General features: G+C 44.5%; 1 long non-coding RNA gene across 1 annotated transcript; it reads left to right on the top strand.

Moving 5' to 3' along the window:
• The first annotated feature begins 3817 nt into the window (after positions 1 to 3817).
• Positions 3818 to 7841, top strand: LOC131808220 (uncharacterized). Its single transcript, XR_009344731.1, has 3 exons — positions 3818 to 3939; positions 4366 to 4685; positions 5940 to 7841. It is a non-coding gene; the product is annotated as an uncharacterized LOC131808220 (long non-coding RNA).
• The last annotated feature ends 6240 nt before the right edge of the window (positions 7842 to 14081 follow it).

Here is a 14081-nt window from a genome sequence, read left to right as displayed (position 1 = left end):
ACTGTAAAAATTTTAAAAATGAGTCACATGTAATGAAGCATTTATAGTCTCTGTCCCTCCATCTTTTCCTCCAGTACTTTAATGAGGAAAGAAATGGAAAGAATTTAGTCCAAGATTCATTACTTATTATTTTCATGACCTTTTACAGATTACCATTTTCCTCTACTAAAAGATTGGTATAATACCCCAGGAGATGGCTGGTTGGGCCAAGTGAGCCAATGAGTATAATATCATTCAAAACAATTGACAGATTAATTTAGTCATAAACATTAACTGAATACCTACTACTTGCACTATGTTTCATGCTCTGGGAACCCAAAGATAAACAAATACCATTATCCAAGCAGAAGAGATGTCTGTAAAAGATTATGACAATTTTTCTTGTGATACATTATTGCAGATGTCCTCATTTATAGCTTATTAAGAGATCAACTGAATCAATTGATGATCATCTGTTTTAATAAGAAAATATACATGGAAAGTAACATGGATCATCAATCTTAAGCTGTTGTAGTTGATTATTGATTTCATTTTAAATCAAATGGTTGTTCCTTTGAAATGATTTCTTCATACATGACATAAATGATCTCTTTGTTGACACCAGAGAGTGCCTAAATGAGTTAAAAGGAAAAAAGGAGGCAGTTTTAACCCTTTATTCCTGGGAAGATTGTCCTCAAAATGTAATTAAATTTCCTCTTAGGTGTTTAACTTTAAAGGTAGCTTACAAAAGACCCCTTAACTTATTAAGTTATCCCCAGTGAATTTTATGTTACAATAAGAATTGAATCATATTTCCTCAACTTTCATCTACATTAATTAAATAACTTTCTAAACATTCTTTTTTTAAAACTTATTTATTTATTTCAGAAAGAGAGAAAGCATGAGCAGGAGGGGCAGAGGGTATGGGAGAGAGAATCTCAAGCAGACTCCATGTTCAGCACAGAGGCCAAGGCACGGCTTGATTCCATGCTTGTGAGATCATGACCTGAAACAAAACCAAGAGCTGGATGCTCAACCAGCTGCACCACACATGTGTCCTTCTAATTATCTTTTAAAAATATCTTCACTTCTTTGAAATCAACAAAGATGTAGTAAAGGAGTAAAGCTTACCATTAAGTAATATTTTAAGATAGTAACAATATTTTCCAAAATTTGCTTCACTCTTCATTTTTTGAAGACATAAACATAAACACGTACACTTGTGTGGATAAGGTTGTGTCATTTCCATCATTGCTGCTGGTGGTCTAAACAAATGTCAGAAGTAAGTATGACCTAACCACGTTGCTTTTGGAATCTCCTCTAGATTCTCTGTCCTTCGAAGGATTTTCAATTCATATATTTCTTTATTGAATTAGCCTTAATGAATCTCATGCCATCAGGGGGTTACTATTTCACAGAAGTGGAAGAAAAGGGCCCTGTGTATATAGGCCTTTCAGTATGGATGGGAGAAAATAGAAAGATACCTGATACATGACAATGTAGATACATGAAGATGTAGGTTGCCTAGCACAAGGTAGGCATAGATGCTTAGGGAAAGATTAGGTAAAACAGCTATCCCAACTGGTTGAAGAAGGCCTCTTCGAGAAGGTGGGTCTTGAAAAACATGAACAGATTGACCTGGGGGGGGGACAGCCAAGGAAGGGCAATACCAATGGAAGAAATATATTTTAAATAGGAAAGCCAGTACCAAGATGTAACTCTTCATCCTTCTATGTTTATCAATTTTTCAATGAAAAAGAAAATAAGTCCAAAACTCCATGATAGTTTATAAACTACACAGCCCCTATTTAAGTTCTTTATTTTATAATATGCCCTACATATGGTATATTTTTTTAAAAAAAGCATATGTAAAACTTATCCTAAATAAAATTAAATATTCAAATTGTTAGGTGTACTTCTTTATACTTGACCACATAAACAATTGACTTGTATCTGTAGATGAAACAACAAAATTACAAAAATCATGAAAAATGCTCATTAGAAACCATATTTATAAGCTTCAAAAGAGAGAACTAGGCTTGTTACAGCTGAAATTTGGTTTCTTGATGTTTCAGTCCACATTACAGCAAAATGTAAAAATGTACTCTGGCTCTGTTGTCCCCCAACGCTTCCAAAACATATACCACACACACAGCCAGGTGCACACACAGTAGGAGTACACATGGATAATGGAAGCAAGGATAATTTAACTAAATTAGACAAACTACACAGCAAGGTTAAGCCAGAATTACTACTTACCACTTCTTGTGCCCAGTTTATCACTGACCAGTTACTTCATTTAATTTATTCACTGTCTTTAAATATTGTTGAAACCCTTTCTAGGGTAGAAACCCTTTGGGGATAGGAACTGAAAATTAAGTGTACACAAGAATATTTTGTTCATAAGTTTCCATACCTTAGAATATTTGGAAAGAATCAGAAAATTAAGTGTGGGCTTTTGATGCACTTAGCTTGCATGACTTTGCTAAAATTTTCCTCATCTTTCATCTCATTGGTCTGGAATGCACCTACTTTAATGAAGCAAGAGCTGTTTCTGCAATGAGGGTAACCAGTGGAGGAGGCAAGGCACCAGAATAATGGCCTTTTCATTGGCAAAGTACGTTCAGGATAAGTTCTTAGGAAATGTCCTTTGATGGGTTCACTTAGAATAAATGCCTTCACATAAGAGAGAATGCTGGGGACAAAGCCCATAAAACAAACCTTGAGTAAGCAGATGGTTGAGGCCTGGTAATCATTCCTGAAAACTTCAGTAGCAAATGAAGCAGTAATTATTTAACTATTTTTTTAAACCTGTTTTTAAATTAGTTACCACTAAGCTCCAACATATAAGCTTTTAGGCCTTGGAACACAGTCTTCTCTGCTTTCCGAGCATTGAGGAAAATCTTAACTTGGGCGCAGGGAAATTTTCTGCAAAAGACAAGTGTCAACTGAGAATTTTTAAAAATTCTTTAAGAAGTTTTTCTCTCCAGGAAAGAACTACCTCACTGGGCCTAAGGTTAGGCCAGCTGTGGCTCATTTAAAACAGTTTGCTACCTGAATTCTGTGATAATGCAATTCCTTAAAATCTCTTTTATGATGTGTTACTTGGGTTCTTGATCCCCAGCTAACTACTCTTCTAATTGCCTATTTGATCTTATCTGCATATTGACTTGAAGATGTGTTGGGACTGAGGACGATTTATATTAATTGCTTTTGGGAGAGGAGGGTGAGAGTGGGGTAGCCAGTCTGTTGTGGTTTCCTCCCAGCTTCTGTGAGAGCCTTGCTGGAGTTCTGGAATGTCCTCCATTGTTCTGATGTTGTTAGTTTGGGATGTGTCTGTGGCTGTTTTTGTGATAACACCCCAACGATGCTCCAGGAACCAAAAAAGGGAAAGAGGAAGAAGTCTTCAGCATATTGCCCAGGTGCCTGGAATGGCAACTAGGAAGCAATATGATAGTTATTAGTAGCGACGGACTTCTGTGCAGTAGCTTCGCCACTTTCATCATCAAAATGCCTTTCCTAAAGGATCCCTCCTGGACTAAACACAATGCTTCTATGAGTGACCTTAGTTGGGAGGTGATCTGCGCAATTCCTTTAGGGAAAAACCTGCTGGGAATTCCATTATTAAAGCGTACTGTCTCACCGTCGGGTAAGTGTGTGCTCGTCAGGATGTTTGGACCGTGACCTGTGGCATTACCTTTGGATGGTACCAACACAGGTGGGTTGGTTTCGCAGGACTTGGGGCTTCGCGGGGCCCACAGGCTGCTGACTCCAGACATGGGAACTTCTGCCTGAGCGAAGGGAGATGCGAGCTGCTGCCCGGCTCCTAACGCCCGGAGCTCGCAACGACCTCAATCTGAGAAAAACCTTGGCGCCTGGCACTTGGATTGGACTCCTGACACATTGGCGCAGCCGCTCCTGGTGTAGACAGGGGACAGAAACCCCCGTCCAGTTGCTAAGGTGAGGTCCACACCGGCTCCAAAGCGGAGAAAGGGAATCAATTACAAAGGTGCTGGGATTGAGCGAGTTCGGGCCACGGGCGCCTGGATCTGCAGGGTCTTTTGTGTTTGGGCGTGGAGAGTAGTTAAGACTCGAAAAAGGAGGAAGAAAGTCTCTAGCAGAAAGCGAATCCCTGGTTTCCTCCGCGACCCTCTTCGGAACTCCTATGCCGCAGGAAGTCTTGGCAAACCCAGAGCTGGGGAGAAGTGGGTGGGAGGTGAGACCCTGGCGTTCTCTGATCCTTGGTCCTCTCGGGTCCCTCCCCCATCCCGAGAAAAGCCCGGAGAATTGGCGGGGGGAGGGGAGTAGGATGCTGAACTGGGTGAGAGGGGAGACCAGGTAAACAAGGCATCGCAGTTCTTCTTTTCTTCCTTACCAAACCGCCAGCACAATATCCACACCAGAGGGAAAGGTCCCCGAAGTTCCCCTGTGGTCTGGCTTCCAGAACAGAAGTTAAAGGAGGCGCGCTCCAGGGCTAAGGGTGCACGGGATAACACGCTGCAGCCCGGTCCTTGGACAACCCCCGACCTGTGCGAGGTTTCCCAGACGGAGAGAAGACTCTGCTGAGAGGCGATCGAAGCTAAGACCGCAGACGAGGCTCCAGGTGCGCAGGCAGAGGAGAGGCGCGCGCCCTGGGAAAAGCGGCCTCTGCGGGCCGGGCTGGCGGCAGCCCTGGAGCCGGCAGTTTCCAGACCGGAAAGGCGAAGGTGAGATGGTAAACTGACACACAGTTTCCAGCGTTGTGAGATTAGGGTATTGTTCAGCTTCAGGGGAAAAAAAAGAGGGGGGGGGGGGGGAATCAATCAATCAATCAACTTGGGAAAGAGGGTGGCAGTGGAGCAGAGGGCATTCCCCACCCCGGGTTGCAACTGGAAGAAAAGCCCAGGCTTCTACCTTAATGGGAGTCCTTAGGGACAAGCCGGGAGCCTGCTTCTCAGCAGTAAGTCTCAGGCCCAGAGGCTGCACCCACGCCCCTGGGTGCACCCACCGCCCCTTCCGTGGAGCCCTCCTGGGTGCAAGTCCTGGTAGATCCAGAGGGCGGCCAGTCCCCGCTTATCTCCTCTTCGGTGGACAGGGCTGGATAAGAACTCTGCAAGGCCCCATCCAGAACAGCACCGTGGAGACCCTCCTGAGAGTCCCCTCAAAATAAAAATTACATTAAATCTCGGATAATAACACTAAAAATAACATTAACCTTCACATATTTCTCCAGGGCGACTCCATGGTTATTTTTTAATTCAAAAGCAAATTTGCGGGTGTCCCAGCCTTCCTCTGCCTGTAAAGTCCCCCAGGCCTCCTGTCGCCCAGGTCTGGCTGTCAGAGGTCTCCCCCGGCCCAGCAGCCCAGGTTGCTCCCGCAAGTGCTGTCTCCCGGCCCAGATCTGTGTCCTTCTTGGGACATTCTTTGTGTTTCTGATTCTCCCGAGCCTTTTCTTTTTCCCCCCGGTTGTCAAAGAGTCCAATCTATAGAGGTCATAGTCACCACCTCGCCCACAGCCTCGCAGCCTCGGGAAACCCAAGCCAAGCCAAATGGGCCTCAGAGTCAAGAGCACCAAAGCCACCAAGAGCAACGCTGGCCACCTCTGTCACCCGGAGGTCGGGAGTCTCGGTGGCTGTTGCTACACGGTTATTCCCGGGTGACTGTGAAGCGCACAGATGGGGGACGCCTCGGGCCCGCAGTCAGGGCCAGCTGATGGATCGTCTCATTTCCCGACTTGATGGGCCGGAACCTTGGCTGGCGAAGCCGGCGGGCAGGGGGTGCGCGTAGGGCCCCAGCCGGATGACCCCCGTAGGCCGGGTGGGAAGCTCTGGCCGCTGGATTTGGTTTGGGGAGTGAGGTTACGTACGATGCAACATCTTGCCGAAAAAGCTCGAATCCCGCCCGCCCCTCCCGCCCCCGCCTCCGCCCTCCCTCCCCAAACACGAAGTTATCCCTTCCTCCGTTTTCTGTTTTGGGCACAGGAGCCTCGTCCCCGGTCCCCGAGGACTGCGTGACTGTGAGTGCGGTGGCGGTTTCCCGGAGCTCCAGGCACCGCGCCGCCTCCTTCCTGAGGGCCCCAGCGTCCGCCGGCACCGCGCCGTTGGCATCCTTACCTGCGCAAGGCTGCAGGAGGACGAGACTCAGAAGGGACTCTTCGGGGGTGTGCAAGCCGCAGGGGGGGTGTGGGTGAGAAAAAAACTTCCATCCCGGGTCCATCCAAAGGCAGCTTCTCGCCGCGTGCTGGGAACTTTGGAGGGAATTGGAGGGACCGGGGTGGAGAGTCAGGGTAGCTATGGGGTTGTTGAGGAGAGGATAGACACATTGAGAAGCTTGCATCCCGGCTGTCCTACCCTCTAGCCAAGAAAGCCGTGTGCCTTAGGGGAGACAAAGTTGGTGGTTCCCATCCCTGCACGTTGTCCCACAGTTCAGACTGGAGTGGGAGGGGGTGAGAAGCCCAGGGAGAACTCCAGGCTCAGGTTAGGGGAGAGGAGGACAGAAGGGTGAGGTCACTGGGGTTCCTGTTTCAGGGCTATAACTGTGGGGATTTTTCCATTTCAGCTTCCCAGAATTTCCCCCAGGTCTCAAGAACTTCTACGTGGACTGTGCTCCCAGTGTTCATCCCAGGCTAACTGGACCTTGTCCGGTGCCAGGCCATCAGAACTGCCACCTCAAGGAATCCCCACTCTGAGAGCGTACTTGGGTTAAGTATCCAGAGCTTACTCCCCACCTGCTGGAGAAGGGGGGACTCACTCCTAAGGCCAATTTCCACCAGGAAAGTGCCCCAGAGGTCAGGGCATCCAGGTAGCACACTGTCCAAACGCTGAAGTCTGTGGACCAGTAGCATGGCCCTCACCTGGATACTGCAGAAGCTCCAGCCCCACCCACTCCCTGCATCTAACCAGGGGACTTGTGCACATTCCGGTTGGAGAAGCCCTGGCCTAATTTACAGAGCCAGAGTTTACCCCTGCTAACTCATCCTGCCTTGTGTCTCCCAGCCTCATCTTGAACCTCTGTCAAATGGTAGGTGTTTCTGAGGTCGCTGGGGAACTTTTTAGCACCCCTGAAACCACTTCAGACCAATGACAAGAAAATCTCTAGTGGGTGGAACCTGGCAGGAATGCAGTAGTAAATGTCCCAGATGATTCTAATAGCCAGGAAGAACTAATATAGAAATAACCCCCTTTACAGGTTCACTGAGATACAGCTTGGACCCTATGCAAGACTGTGAGTACACTGTGAGAACACCACTGGCTCTATAGCCAGATTCACTCTGGCCCCAGCAGAAATGGCCTTGAGCCAGCTAATTACCCTGACTGTGCCTCAGTTTCCTTACCTTGTAAAATGGTGTTGAGAATAATGCCCAACCACAAAGGGTGGGGTTCAGATGTAGAACCAAACTTTTAGAATCAAATTCAATGAATCTTCACTTACAATGCCACAGTCCTCAATCTCTCATTTTAAGCCTAATGATTTATCTCTCCCCTCCTTTGTCCCAAGAAGTCCTCTTCCAGGGGCCAAGAGCTTGGCTTGGCTTCAATATTCACGTCTATTTTTTCAACATTTTGAACGTGAAAACTAATATTTTATATCACCTAGCCATTTAATAAACCCAGTCATCTGCAAAGATTTATTTTTGCAATTCCAGAAGCACTAGCCAGTTCTGTGGCTAACCATGGCAGCCATTGAATGAAAATACCTGGATGAGATGCTGATTCTATGATTGTGTAGATCTGGGGAGGGGCAGAGCAATTACATCTCTAACAAACCCCCAAGTAATACAGATGCTTCTGGTCAGAAGGGACCACACTCTGCAAACTGTGGTGCCACATGAATGGTCTGCTCTGAGCCTGGTGGAAATCTCAACAGCAACACTATCCATAGAAATATACTGCAAACTACAAATGTAAATTTATTTTTTTTACAATTGTAAATTTAAATATTCTAGTAGCTACATTGTATTCTTACAATTGTTATTTACTTATTTTCTATTGAAATATATGTACATATAACCTTGTATAAATTTAAGGGGTACAATATGTTAATATGATACATTTATATATTGTAATATGACTGTAATTTCCATCACCTCGTATAATTATCATTTCTTTTTTTGTGGTGGGAATAATTAAGATCTAGTCCCTTAGCAGGTTTGATGATTATGATATAACATTGTTGTCTATGTTTTGTGTACTAGATCTCAGGGAATTACTTAATGATTAGCTGAAAGTTTGGACCCCTAACAATATCTCTCCTATTCCTACTCCCTGGTAACCACCATTTACCCTGTTTTTCAGTCTGGTACAGTGACATTTTATTTTATTTTATTTTATTTTTTAAAGATTTATTTATTTATTTTAGAGACATGGAGGAGCATGAGCAGGGAAGATCGTTAGCGGGAGGAGCAGAGGGAGAGAGAGAGAGCAGAGAATCTTGAGAAGACTATGCTGAGTGTGGAACCCAGTGCAGGGCTTGATCCTACCGCCCCGAGATCATGACCTAAGCCGAAGCCAAGAGTTTAATGCTTGACCTACCGCACACTCAGGTACCTCCACATTTTAAAAAGTAAAAAATAAAAGGGCAGAATTAATTTTAAGAATAGATTTTATTTAAACAGATATATCTAGAATTATCAATATTTCAACATTAACCAATAACAAATAGTGATGAGCTACTTTATCTTTTGTATTAAATGTAAATGTACTTTGCATTTTTGCATTAAATGTTTGAAATCTGGAGAGGAGCCTGATGCCGATGACATGTTTTTGTTCTTTCAGTCTTGTCATGGGATAGGCCAAGAAGGCATTAAAAGTGATTTTGACAAGGGCCAAAAAAATGCAAAAAATTGAATGTTCTGGGAATCAAACACTTATGCCAAACACAAGTTATGGAACTTTTTTTTTTTTAAGATTTTATTTATTTGACAGAGATCACAAGTAGGCAGAGAGGCAGGCGGGGGGGGGGTGGCGGGGAATCAGGCTCCCTGCTGAGCAGAGAGCCTGATGTGGGGCTTGATCCCAGGACCCTGGGATCATGACCTGAGCTGAAAGCAGAGGCTTTAACCCCATGAGCCACCCAGGCAACCCATTATGGAACTTTTTTTTTTTTTTTAAGATTTTATTTATTTATCAGAGAGAGAGAGGGAGCGAGCACAGGCAGACAGAATGGCAGGCAGAGGCAGAGGGAGAAGCAGGCGCCCTGCTGAGCAAGGAGCCCGATGTGGGACTCGATCCCAGGACGCTGGGATCATGACCTGAGCCAAAGGCAGCTGCTTAACCAACTGAGCCACCTAGGTGTCCCCGTTATGGAACTATTTTAAAGAAGAATCACAGGTTGGCATAGCTGGAAGTTGTTGCAGAGAATTTCTGCAGTCAAATTATTGTTCCAGCAAGGAAACCTAGGCCCAGGGGGATTAAGTGCTGGTCTACCACTCCCTGGCTTCCGTCTTGGATATCCCTTGCAGCAAGAGTGAAAACAGGAAACAGGGCCCCAGAACTTGTGCTCTTGGCAAGACTTCCATCCTTATTTGATCCTCAGCATTCACAGCCTCATGATCATCACCTGCCTGGAAGCCACAAAGAGTATTCTCATGTGATTTTTTACCCCTGTCAATGTTAGACAGCCCAGGGTAGAAGACCCCTAGCTGTTCCCAATACAGCTCTGAAAAACCCCTGCTGATGTCATCTTCTCTCTCCACCCCATCTTCTGAAACTATCAGTTATCAACATTTTCCCTAAATCCTCAATTTCTCTGAAAATTCCCCACACTTCTTGCTCTAGCTCAGATCTGGATCTCACATGAGGACACGGCCCTCTGTGCATCCCTCTCAAGAGAGAGGAGTCACCTCCCCAACTCCCTGTGTTGGGCTTAAAGGTGGGTATGTGTCCTCTTTGCTCCTCATTGCAGTTTTCCCAGATGATTCACTTCTTTTCTGGTCCCCTACTCCACCAGCTTTGACTTTGATGTCAGCAGGTTGTAACTCCAAATCTCCTTTCTTATACCACCATGTACTGTTACCCCCATTCAAACCTAAGCATGCCTTGTTCCCTGAATATGTTAGCAACTCACTGTCACTCTCTGTCATTCCTACTTCTTCTAGGTGGCTTCAGTGTCCTTTGAGATGACGTTCTGACACCAAAGCCTCTAGTTCCTCAAGCTCCTCTCCACCAGTGGTCTTACATTATATCCTATCTTAGCCTCTTAACCCACATTCTAATTTCCTTCAAGTCACTCCTTCATTTCTCTGCTTCCCTTCATAGCTCAGCTTTTTGAGATAATTATCTACACTAACTACCTCCACATTCTCTCCTCCCATTCTCTTGAACTCACTTCAATTGGGCTCTTAGTCCCACAGTCCACTGAGGCTGGTCTTGTTGAGGTGTGATGCTCTTTTGATGTGTCAACTATTTTAAGCCAGGTTATTCAATCAAACAGAAATCAAGGTGTTGTTGTGAAGATATTTTGTAGGTGTGATTAAATCAGTTGATGTTAAGTGAGGGAGATATTTTAGATTATCTGGTGGGCCGCATCTAATCAGTTGAAGGACATAAGGCTTCCCTGAAGAAAACAAATCTGCCTGTGGACACAAGCTTTAGCCCATGCCTGTTAGTTTCAGCCTATCTTTCCTAATGATCTGCCCTATGGAACTCAGACTTCTTAGCCCCCACAATTTCATAAGTCAGTTCCTTGCAAAGGTCTCTTAATGTGTATCTCCTACTATCTCCACTTCTCTGATTGAATCCTAACTGATAAGTGAAGTTTTTCGTGATTTCCAAGTTGCCAAATCCAATGGCAAAAATTATCATGTCTTACCTGACCTATCAGCAAAAGTGTGACACAGTAATCTTTTCTTCCTCTTGGAAGCATTTTACTTATTGGCTACCAGAGCCCTGCCCTGTTCTGGTGACTCTCTGGATTCTTCACACTTTCCTCTGGTGGTTGCTCTTCATCTGTCCTAACTCTTAAAAGTTGGAATGCTTCAAACTTGTTCTCTTCCTACACTTAATATTTCTTTCTTGTATCTTTAAATGAAATGCATATGTTGATGAACCCACAGGTTCACCTCAAGTAGGTCAAATGCCTACTAGACACCTCTACTGGGATATATAAAGGCATTTCCAATCTAACATGTCCATGATAGTTAATTTTATGTGTCAACTTGGCTAGGCTATGCTGTCCAGATGTTTGGCCAGACACCAGTTTAGATGTTGTGGTAAAGGCATGTTTTCAAGATGTGATCAACATTTACATCAATAGACTTTGAATAAAGCAGATTATTCTCACAGTGTGGCTGAGCTTCATTCAATCACTTGAGACCATAAGAGAAAAGACTGAGGTTCCCCTGAGAAAGAAGGGATTCTGTCTCCAGACTACCTTCAGACTTGAGCTATAAAATCATCTCTTCCTTGGATCTCCAGCCTGCCTGCCTGCCCAGCAGATTTTAGGTTTGTCAGCATTCATAATTACACAAGCAAATTCTTTAAGATAAATCTCTCTATATATACATACTCCACTTGACCTGTTTCTTTGAGGCCCTGGACTAATACAATGTCCAACACAGAACTCTTAATTGCCTCTCTGCTCCCACCCCCTAAATCTCTGCTTCCTCTCAACCTTCCCCATTACAGTTAGCAGCAACTCCAATTGCTTAGATACCAACCACATCCAATTCATCAGCAAGTTTTACCATTTCTCCCTACAAACTAGATCCACAATCTGACCACTTCTCACCATTTTCATTGCTATCTCTCTGGTCTCTGCCACCATCACCTCTTATCTAGATAAAAACCTTCTAGTTATCCCCCTGTTTCTGTCTTGCCTCTCCCATAGCTTTTCTTTACATGGGCTCAAGAGTGACTCCGCAGTTTAAGTAAGACCATGTTACTCCCTTCTCAAAACTCTGGAGTAGTTTCCTGTTTCATTCAGATGAAAAAGATAAGCTTATCAGGCTCCATTTGACATAGCCATTATTGTCTCCTCCATAATCTCTCAATTTCCTCACTCTGCTCACATTCTGGACATTCCCTTGCCTCAGGCCCTTTGCTCTTCCTGATTCCTCTGCTGGAAATGTTCATCAGAAAGGACAAAGTTTGGTTTTAAAAGATGGAAAACCCAAAACAACCATGGCTTAGACAAGGTAGTAGTGTACTTCTGTCAAAGAAAATTCCAGAGATCATGGCTCCAGGGCTGGTAGGCTGTTCTATGGCCTCAACGCTTCAGGTTTCTCCAACCTGGAAAGGATTTCATTCTCAGACCCCCTCATGGTCCAACCAGCATGAAGGAGTAAAAGGTACAGGAAGATATGGGTCAAAAGAAAGAAAACTGATATCTTTAAAGGAAGGGCTGCTAAAACTTCCTCTGTACATGTTCCCTGACATTCCATTGCCCAGAATGTAGTCACATGATCATAACTTGCTTTGAGGGAGCCTGGGAAGTGTGGTATTTATTCTGAGGAGCCAGGAACCTAGTGGAAACTCAGAAGTTCTACTCCTGAAGATGATGAACTGAAGGATATTGGGAGGAATGCCAGCAGTCCCTATCTCAGCAACTATTAAAAAGACAAAGATGGGGCATCTGGGTGGCTTAGTCAGTGAAGCATCTGACTCTTGATTTCAGCTCAGTTCCTAATTTCAGGGTCATGAGATTGAACCCCACATCTAGCTCCATACCTAGCATGGATTCTCTCTCTCTCCCTCTGCCCCTTTCCCCACTTGGGTGTGCTCTCTCTCTCTCTCTCTCTCTTTTTCTCTCTCTCTCTCAAAAACCCAAACAAAAAAGACAAAGATGCCTAGTATGGCTTGGGCAAAGTGGTATGAAATTAGAGTGGAGAGACAGGTTGGTGGGAAAGAGAATTTCTAGAGATGGTTGCCAAAAATTCCTCCTGTTCTTGAACATTTAAGTCACTCCTCTAATCAAGAGTCAAGTCTATTTCCCTCCCCTTGAGTCTGGGCTGACCTTGTGATTTGCTTTGACCAATAAAATGTAGTGGAAGTGATGTTATGTGTTTGGCTTAGACTTTAAGAATACTGGTAGCTTCCTTTTCTGTCCCTTTGAGATTCAGCTGCCAGGAAAAGACAACTGAACTTGCCCACTAATGCGGAGGGACCATGTGGAGTGGGAGAGGCCCAGGCACACATCCTGGCTGAGGAGCTAGACATGTGAGGAAAGCCATGTTGCACATTTCAGCCCCATATGGGTTCCCAAACAAACGCAACCATACAAGTGATCCCAGCCTATACCAAATGGAGCAGAGAACTGACCAGCTGTTCTTTTGCTGAACATCATGAAATATAACAAATTATTATTGCTTCAAGCACTAAATTTTGGGATAGTTTGTTATGCAAGAGTAGATAACTCAAATAACAGGGCCCATATCATGCAAAGGTTTGAGAAAGAAGTTTGGCTTTTTAGTGCAGAGGGAAGCATTAGAGGTTTTTTGTTTTTTGGTTTTTTTTTTTAAATAAGAGATTTTTTTTTAAAAGATTTTATTTGTTCATTTGACAGAGAGATCACAAGTAGGCAGAGAGGCAGACAGAGAGAGAGGAGGAAGCAGGCTCCCCGCTGAGCAGGGAGCCCGATGCGGGACTCGATCCCACGACCCTGGAATCATGACCCTGAGCCAAAGGCAGAGGCCTTAACCACTGAGCCACCGACGTGCCCCCTAGAGGTTTTTAAACAGATCAGTTACATGATCTGATTTGTACCCCAAGAAGTTTACTCTGCTGTGTTACTGTGTGGAAAAAGGGTTGTGGGGCCTCAAGAATGGTTGGAAATGAAACCGGGAAACTGCTACAGTTGTCAGAATGAGAGATGGCAGGTGAAGGTGGCTACACCCAGGTCAGTTAACCCAGTAGAGCCGAGAAGTGGTTCCATTCCAGAAATATTTTAGAGGAAGAGCCAATAATACTTACTTATTGATTAGACCAAGGAATGAGAGAAAGACTAAGAAAGATTATTCTTAGGATTTTTTAACCTGAGGCAGGAAGACAGTAATATCATTAATCACTAGATTATGGAAGAGCAGGTTAAAAAAAAAACAACCACTGGGAATTATAATCCAGTGGTAGCTGTGGGGACTCAACAAGGAGGAAGTGCTGACCATATAAATTGTGTGATGATGAAGGATC

The sequence above is a fragment of the Mustela lutreola genome, chromosome 9, assembly GCF_030435805.1.
Source record: "Mustela lutreola isolate mMusLut2 chromosome 9, mMusLut2.pri, whole genome shotgun sequence".
Classification (NCBI taxonomy): Eukaryota; Metazoa; Chordata; class Mammalia; order Carnivora; family Mustelidae; genus Mustela; species Mustela lutreola.
Note: the sequence above shows the minus strand (reverse complement) of the source record. Positions and strands in the feature narration are given on the sequence as shown.